The sequence below is a fragment of the Diuraphis noxia genome, unplaced genomic scaffold, assembly GCF_037042655.1.
Source record: "Diuraphis noxia isolate RWA-SAM2 unplaced genomic scaffold, SU_Dnox_SAM2 contig0004, whole genome shotgun sequence".
In the NCBI taxonomy this organism is placed as follows: Eukaryota; Metazoa; Arthropoda; class Insecta; order Hemiptera; family Aphididae; genus Diuraphis; species Diuraphis noxia.
Window position 1 is genome coordinate 18,516,287 of NW_028301714.1, and position 10,263 is coordinate 18,526,549.

Genomic DNA, 10,263 nt, shown 5'->3' on the forward strand with positions numbered 1-10,263 from the left:
CTCTGGGCCAAACTTTATCAAAAGCTTGCGCAACATCAAGGAATACTCCACAGCAATGTTTTTTTTCTCTAGTGCGTTGTTTATCACATTTGTGACACGATGAACATGTTCAATAGTTGAGTGTTTATTCCTACATCCGAACTGGTGTTCAGGAATAAGCCGTCTTGCTTCTATTATTGGTTTTAATCGCTTTAAAAACAGTTTTCAAATAATTTTGATAAGCTCGGAAGAAGCGATGTCGGTCTGTAAGAAGTTACGTGTTCTGGGGGTCACCCTGTTTAAGTAGCATGATTACTTAAGCTCGTTTCCATTGTTTAGGAACGTATTCTGTACGCAGTATGGCATTGTATATGTGTGTTAAATTAATCATAGCCTTTTTGGGAAATTCTTTCAGCATTTTTGGGTTTATTTGGTCGTACCCAGGTGCTTTTTTTAGATTGATATTCGTATCGATTTCGTTTGCAATTTCGAATGGAAGAACTAAGGGCCAGTTGTACCGTCTCCGATTAAAGTTAACCGGAGTTTAATCGGCCGAATTTGCACGGTTAAATATCTGTTATCAGCTGATTAAGCGTAATCGAAGTTTAACCGTAGACGGTACAACTGGCCCTTAATCGTTTCACGTATTTCGTCCAATGGTTGGCACTGCTCTATATCGAGTTCAGAAGCGATATTGTTCGGCTGGAATGTCTATTCCAGATGACGTGCATACGTTTCAGCTTTGTCATGGTCACAGCGTGCCCATGATCCGTCTTCTTTGCGGATTGGTGCGGTACATAGGCTTTTTCATTTGTTTTGTAGCCTTCCACAACGAATAATCAGTGTCTTTCGTTGCGGTAAGATTACTCAAGTAAGATTTAAACGATTCGTTTTTGACTTATTTTATTTTATCATGTAAAAGTCTGAAAGTGCTGTTCCAGATAGTTTTGTCCAATGGATCTCTCATACGATTCCATTTTTTTCTTGCTTTTCGTTTTTTCTTTACTAGCTCCCTAATTTCCTTAGGGCAGGTGATTTCATGATTACTTCTTGCTGATATTTCAGGTGTTGCCTATTTCGCTACCTTTATAACATTATTAGTTAGTTGTTCAATAGCGCTATCAATTTCAATTGGTGTTCTAAGGTTTACAGAGAGGGTTACCATTTCATCTAGTTTAGATCTAAATAGGTCCCAGTTTGTTTTTTTATTGGTAAGCAGCGATACCTTACGTTGCTTTACTATGACATTTGAGCTTAACGTGAGAAGCTCTGGTTACTGGTATGTGATCCGACGTTAATTCCACAAGTTTATTTATTTCGACATAATTAGAGGACATACCTTTCATTACAAAGAAGTCAAGTAAATCTGGAATCTTGTTCTGGTCAGATGGCCAATACGTTGCTTTTCTAGTAGAAATTATTTCAGCGTTGGTATTGCTTGCAGCTTTTAATAGAGCACGTCCTTTAGGGGTGATAAGCCTTGAACCCCAATGAGTATGTTTAGAATTATAGTCTCCTCCAGCTATGAATCTAGCGCCCAAGGTATGGAAAAATGCAGTGAACTTAATTTCATCTGCACCACCTTACGGTGGACAATAAATTGCAGTGACTATGAGATTGTTAATACCGTAATTTACAACAACGCTGGTAGCTTGTATATGGTTTTCAGAATATTGTTCGTGTTCAATGTTCATAGTGCTTTATGGACTCTTTTATTATTACAGCAGAGCCACCACGAGCTCTACCACTGGGATGTAATGTAGTATATGTTCGGTAGTTTTTTATCTTCAAGAAAGTTAGCGTTGTAAAGTGTATTTCTGATATAAGAGCTATATCAATGTTTGCTCTATGTAGGAGGTTTTCAAGCTCCTGTTTACGCTGTACTAGCCCATTGGCGTTCCATGTAATGATCCTAAATGTATTGTTCATTTCTTTTTCTGTTTGGTGTTTTTGGACTTGGCATGTTTTGTTTCTAACTTGTCCATTCTCGCTGTAATATTTACTAGTGTTTGTGTTACATTAGTTAACGCAACTAAAATATTATTAAGTCTTGGATCGTTATTTTCCTTAGGTTGTTGTATTAACATTTGAGGTAGGTACAGATTGGTTATCTCTTGAAGCACTTGAAGTACTAGCCATTTGCGTGTACGAAATGTTTGTTGTGACTGGCTGAGCTTATTTCTGTTGCATCCTTTGCACAGCAGTGACTTGTTTCGGGTGTGCTCTTTCTATTGCTTTTTTATAGGCCGAACAACCCTTCCAGTTAGCCGTGTGATTTTCACTACAGTTAGCACATTTTGCTTTTATCTTTTTAGCTTTAGGGCAGTCTGTGGTTTTATGACCCTCGTTACACTTAACGCATACTGCAGATTTGTGACAGTAATTTTGTGTGTGGCCGAATGATTGGCAGTTTTTGCACTGTGGCACTTCTTTATTTTTACGCGGTGGTTCTATTTTTATAACCTGATGGCATAACAATTTTATGTTATATATGTCTTTATTACTCTCCTTTGGCTGTAAGTCTACGAAAAATAATGGTAGATTTATATGAGTCCATTCGCTGTTTTTATTTTTAGGGTCAGATTTTTTCTTTATCATAATATTAGTCAAATCGATTACTTTATGACCTTGGTCGTATAGTTCATTTTTATTAGACCCATATCTGAGTCATGATTTATAACTCGTAACACAACTCGAAACGGTTTTTCACTTTTCAGTTGATACCGATGGTATTCAATATTATTTTCTTCTAGCGTCTTTATTGTGCTTCTGAATTAACTTTCGTTTGTTGTCAGTATTTTTGTCTCATTATTAGATAAAATTTTGAATTTCTGTTCTTGCCCTACTGGTTCCTCGCACGTTAGTAATTTTTTTAGTTTATCAAAATGTTTCACACCTTTGATGGTTATTGGCAGAGGTTTATATACTTTATGAGTATCTCCATTTAATTGGTTTTTGATGTTTTTTTGTTCAGGTTTTTCACCTACGTTAACACTATTAGACACTGATGCATTAGAAATGGTAGTACTTAACTGTGACTTTTTAGCTTCCAATAATAGTTCTTCGTTGTTAAGTTGTAATAATTTATAATTTGACTGCATTAAAGATAATTCTTGTTGGAGTTCATTGTTAGTTTGCATTAATTCTGATATTGCATTTTGCATTTGCTTATATGTCGGCTGTACGAGTTCATGGTGCACGATACGCGACGGTGGGAACCACCGGTACGCCGTTGCCCGTGTGACCTATTAAATTATGCAATGTAAACACTTACCAATGTCTTGTCTGCGTGGTAAGCATTTTTGATGATATATGAATTACTGAAAATAACACTACGTACGTGTATGACAATCGAGAGCGGAAACATACGTGTTGCTCGTTCAGCAAGCAAATCGCAACTGTATTTAACATAATTAACAATATATTTGTTACAACTGTTACAGTTACAAGTTCACTTAAAATGCAATACCAAAAAAAAACATTAACTTTTTAGCTACACTCCCTAGTTTTAAGCTAGAAATTCATTTTAAGTTTAAGATTTGAAAATTTTTAATTATCTATAATATATCCTAGACAGATAAACCGTCGCCGCTCAGAATCGTATTTCCTATACAATAATATAATATCATGACATCCACGACTTACCCACTTTCTTTAAAATTGCATCTATGTTCTCAGATGAAGAATTGGAAAATATACTAGGAGTAAAATAGGGTTTTTTACTATCCATTGTATTAATTGTTTTGGCTAGATTATTTAAGTTTTGATAATTTTCATTTATTGTTGCGAAATCCTCTGAAAAAGATTCACCGTTTAAATATTTTAATAATCTAATTTTATGTTCTGCAATTTTACCACACTATTTAAACTTCTTTTATTTAATTCTAAAATTAATTGAGGTTTCTTAAATTTATTTATTTCATTTAGATAGTGAAACAAAAATTTGTTATTCTATATCAGTGGTGCCCAACTCGCGACCCACGGCCCGTGGCCACATGTGGCCCGTCACAAATTTTTAAATAAAACAAAATATTCTAAAAAAAGTAAAATTATATTTATTTATTTTGTTAGAAAAAATAAAACAAAAAAATTTTTAATGTGAAATTTGAACTTGAGTTTACTTAACTAATAATGAGAAATCTGGTTCGAATTTAGCCGTTCTAATTCTCACAATTGAATGTATGTCAGTCATCCGTGACTCGCGATCGATGAACTGATTTTATTTGTTTCAACTTTCATTTGCGAAAATAATTGTTCACAAATATACCTCGAGCCAAATACAGTTGCCATTTTCATTATAACATTTCTTAAAGCAGAGAATCTTCGTGTTGAAGTTGAGAATAACATTTTAAAATATCATTTTTTTAAATTCATCACAATAAAATGAGTTTTTTTTCAACTCAATAAGTTCAAGTTGAAGAGAAATATTAAAATCATTTTCATCAATATTAAATGGATTTTCAAATAAATGCAACGATTTTTGATGTAGTTTAACGCCTGAAAGTCTATGCACTTGGAAGAGCAGACTGATCGTTGTATATAACTACAATGTATACCTCAATCCATAATCTTTTCAATAATCAATAAAAGATAAGATATACGCCATATGTATAACAAAATTATATTATTAGATTAAGATTGGGATTATTCGTACTTTTATATTTAGTGGCCCGCTCGAAGATGATTATTAACCAAAGTGGCACGCCAAACAAAAAAGGATAGGCATCACTGTTCTGTATCATTTTCCTGATCACTATTATTTTGTGTCATTTGAGAGAGTAACATTTGTTTTATTAATTAGTTAATTGTAATTTGTAAGTATTTATTTTTTTAATTTTGTAACTAAAAACGGAGCTTCTTATAGCTAATTTTGTATTTGTGTGTGCGTGTGTATCTTATTCTTAATCCCTATAAATTATTATAATTATTTTATTATATTATAAATTTAATTTAAAAAGATACAATGGCTTAAGCGCACATCATTACAGTATATTGGATATGTGTAATAAATCGTTGACAAAAGGAAAGGATTTTAAGGGAAATTTGAATGTGTCATAGATGACGTTGGTGGCAACAGTTAAGAGTATTGTGACTAAGATTGTGGATTCTTTGGGAACACCGTTTTCTTGTGTAAAAACTGAGGAGAGGTGGCCGTTTATTGAGGTGCCTATATTCCGATATCAGATAATCGGGACGCATCTAGTATATGTCACAAATTGCAATTAGTTTACCAGGGACACAATTCGTATGCAGCCACCAACCTAACCAATACAAGCAGAGCAATTATGGGATCAATGCCTCCCCCACCCTCTCAAATAGTCAAATGTCACAAAAAAAAATGTATTATTTTATTAAGGCATATATATATATATAAAGCATCATTATATCAATATTTGTTATAATACATTATAAGTTTAAACTAGGTTCAAGGTTAAAAAGGTAGAATTTAAATAAATTTAAAAATCAATTACAGTGCCAAAGTTATGGGAATAAATATCAATAATTTAATCTATCTACGCCTTTTCTTAGTTTCAACAGAAAATTTGAAAACTACATTTGTGTGTTAAGTTATGTGAGTACCTACAATTTGGAGGAAGATTTGTGCAAGCACCGGGCGTTGTTGAGAACTGTGAAATGCATTGAGGAACCCCTCTGTTACAACCTAAAGGTCTTCTGTTAAATTTCTCAGTTATGAAGCAGAGATCAGGGCTGTACCATATCTATCCCATCTACTCGAATGAAAAGTAGGAGGATTCTTTGCATCGTATACTAAATTTAATCGATTCGTGGAGACCCATTCCCCCATTCATATATCAGATCTCCTTTTAGATGGTTATTGATCTATCCCGATGATTATTTGGTGGTGGTTATTATAATCTCCCATAAAGATATAGTATTATCTTATCTTCTCTATAAGAAAGCCACACATCTTATGTCTAACAATAAATTACGAATAGGTATACGTGTCGATTTATTAATTACCTATATGACTGTGAATATTTTATCTCAATGACGTATGAGTATAAATTACAAGTGTCTCGCATACATGTGATTCTGGAGAGACAAGTGATTCAAGGATAGTGGCGGATTTTCCCACCGGAAGGATATTGAAAAAGTTCTTAGTGTGATACGAACTTATACTAACCTAAGCTTTTCAAACAGAATGCCTATTGCCCATTAGTATCTATCTATATCATTTTAATAGGTAGCAATAGACTGCTACGAAAACAAATAAATAAAACTCTTAACATTTGAATCTAGTTAGGCGTAATAAACTACGTATATAAAAGTGACTTATTTCTAAAATGTCTAAAATGAATACTGAATATTTTTTACAAATAAATGTATTTATAGCCGACACAGTCGTTCATCTATCTAAGTTATCAGTATAGCAAGTATAGGTAATACCAATGGGTCAATCCGCCAAGAATCTTTGCTTACAACGCAACTCATTTACGACTAAAACCGTTTATCGTGGGCTATTTGGTATTTCCAACAAAAATTATAGCCCATAAGCGACCATTATTTTGATGAGATAAGAAAAAATTGTGCTACGTTGCTTTTTATTGGGTAACCATTAAATCTAAAATATTATTTTGTGGTTGATTGTGCAGCTAATAATTGAAACAGTAGAATCTTAATCATCAAACAAACTCAATAATGATTCGATAATGAATTTTGTAAGTTTGTAATTTTGTATAAATTACATCAGTTCATGATGAGTTCTTCTAAGGGCTAAGTAGTAAGAATTAATGTAATTCAATATAACCATTTTAAATAAAAACGAACTTATAGTTATTTTTTTATTTTAAAAATCATGAGAGTAAATATATTGTTTCTGGAGTTTTATTATTTAGTCGACGTTGCTTAAAAAAAACTGTACCTTACATTATGTTAATACTAATAAATAATTTTAAAACGAACTTAACGAAATTAAAGACATTCATTACCATGAATCGTATTCTGTAGAAAGTTTAAACAACTTTACTGAAGGAAATATAGGATTATGCAATAGATACAACTAATGGAAACGTGTAACTACCTACTACATTTTGTATTGTATATAAATACATATAGATATTTTATTATTATTAATTAACCCGTGGCAACATATTAGGCCGTTGGATGGTTATTCTCAGTAGGTATTTTAACTGTGGGGAGTTAGTACGGTAGATCGACAACCCGTGTAAGGATAGCAAGGATTTGGCTCTATAAGAACCCGGGTGTTCACCCATCCGATAACTAGGGGCGGCTGGCGGTGTGTCCTATATATCCTGTTGCGAGAATGATTACAGCAACCGCACTACGCTAAGCTACGTATAAAAATATTAAGTTTTTTATAATGCAAGTTTGATATACGTATTATTATGTATATATCTAACCTTATTTATAGAAATTTAATTTTTTTTACAAATTTAATATACGAACGATTGCAACGAACCTATTTATGTAATATGTATTGTGTATAATATTGTATTACCTATATGTAACTATAGGCTATAGGTAGTATAGGTATACAGAATAATATAGTTATACAGAATGAATAGAATGATTCTTTCAACCTACTAGCATTTATAATCTATGGTAAGGCCGTTATTATTGCCTACATTTTTCAAGTTTTTACGATAACTGACGGCAACGTTTCATTCCAAATGAGTGCATTTGGGCTATAAATCAGGAATTAATGCTTTTTATTTTGGACACGAATGGACTGCTCTGAGAAGGATAACGGTTACACCTCCTCGTCACTTGTTAGTACTGAGTTAACGATATTTTGTTATTTCGATTATTATTTATTGTCAACATTATCGTTTCTGTTGTCATTATTGTAGTTTATTATATAGCCTTATATAGGTTGTTTTTCTTAAATTTTAATATTCTATACGCTCAGGAACTGAAATATTATTCTAACACCAGGATTTATTTTTCGTATATCCACCCACCTACCGGTCAAAACGAACAAACCGACAGAGCAAATGAAATAACAAACCCCATCACCGAGATGGGCCGCGAAAGGATATCGCGGGTACATTCGAACTGACGTCGACCCTCGTTGGTGGTTTAATGTAATTTTCTGGTCGGAGAACACGCGGCGTGTCCTTCCACCCCTTCAGCCAGGGTGGCTAGGCGGTCGGTCCATGTCCCAAGTGACTGGGCGAGTATAAGCAAAAAAAGCCCTGAAAAAATATTTCACAAATCGAATTTATTTGTCAAAATAAAGCTCGAGGAACTTTTTCCTATAGAATCTGATTCAATGGTCTCTATAGAATTGTATTCGCATGTACTAATAATTTATTAATATATTATATTATTATGTTTTACTTCTTTAAATACGATAATAATTCAGAAAAGAACGTTACCTATTATCTTTTATTTTGTTCTTGTCAGCTAGGTCCTTTTACACCAGTATCACATATTTCAATATATTTATTAGACAACATAAAAAAGTATTAACATTCGTGTAATACGGTGTTTGGAGATATGTTGAATGTTGAAAACACCTCAATCTCTACGAAAATCTTCGTCAAGCATCAAGCTCTATTTAAAATACTTACAAATCGTTGTCAACATTTTAATCAATATAGAATGTATAAAAACGTTGAAACATGCCTCTGATTGATTTTATATTTTTTTCGTCTTTGAGCTATGTATGCTCTTATCACTCGATAAAATATCTGTTGGTACTCGATATAATTTAACCTATATGTATAACGTACGCATGTAAAAGGTGTATGCGCTATAGTCCGTATACAACCTTAATATTTCAAATCGATAAAAAAAAAAATACGCTCATAATATGAGAAAATCAAGAATAAAAAAACGTACAAATACTTGAATTTATGTGTACTTGTCTACCTACCTACCTTCAATAATATAATTTAATAAATTAATATTAAATATTTAAATAGTATTAAAATATATTATTTAATATTTATTGTTATTATTGTATCTGCAGTCGGGTCCCCATCACGTTTTATACACACGTTTGTACGGAGTGAATTATTATTATCAATTATTCTTTATATAATATAGTAGGTACCTACTTATCTAACCTACCTATCTGATCATAATCCTTTTTTATTATTTTTCCTCCTAAGTTACCGACCGCGTTCGTTTCCGTCGATACTTACTCCTATACACCTACCGCTGCTGCAGGCTGGGTTCGGCTTATATTTCATAGTACCTATACATACGCACGCCAGCTTTATAACTAACCTGACATACGAGCATATAATATCATTCGGCGTCACGTGCAGCTGGTGCATTATGCGCGCGATTCGGGGAATTAATACAAACATATAGCTGGTAGCGTAATAATGATAAAGATGATAATAATAATTTTTGTGATCTCGACGATTTATGGGTTGTTCGCTGGGACATAAGACGCGCTCCACCACAAACCGGTCTCATCCGGGGGCGCGCACTGAAATTGCCTACGTGTTATGGTGTCGGGACTACTTACGACGAACTGTATAAACATTCGTCATTATATTTCATCGTGCACAGAATAGAATTATGAGCAAATGAGGCTGTACGATTATGATAATAATAAAAGATTAGCGTTGCGGCTGGATTATGGAAAACCTCGGGAGGACTTAGGGTTCGGACTTCGGAAGAACGCGACACTGCGATAGGTATTTCAATAATATAATAATATTATTGTTATTTTACTTTGCGTAAACCCGTTTTTGAATACTTTCCAGCATCTACCTATACTACGATATTGTTTACGCAATAATTAAATCCAGCCACAATACAATATAAAATCGTTATCAATTAAAGTGTCCTATCCAGCAAATTATATAAATACAACATTAAAATGTATTCACGAAAACAATGCATATTGTATGTATATACTCGTATATCATTTTTATTTGTAAACGTTTTCATTGTATTGGGTGGCCTGCTACAGAATTGTACGGAAACGTTAATGTTTATTGTATATGTTTTGCGTCTCTTTGCGCCGTATTTTAGTATACCTATAATTATAAAATACGTGTTTTACTGTTTATAGGGTTGTATTAATCCCCTTTTACGAAAAAAGGGGTCAATTGAATTTGAACTAATATTAATTAATATTGTGTTCATTGAGTCCTTATAAAACTACAGTTCTGTATAGTTGTATAAATACAACTTAAATAATCTTAGATCATATGATGATAACGATGGTATTCTGATTAAAAAAAGTATTGTGCTAAATATACAATGGTTGTTTAAAAAAAAAACGTACTAAATTACAATTGGTATTATGTTTCAGTCAATTCACGTGATTTGGAAAAAAAC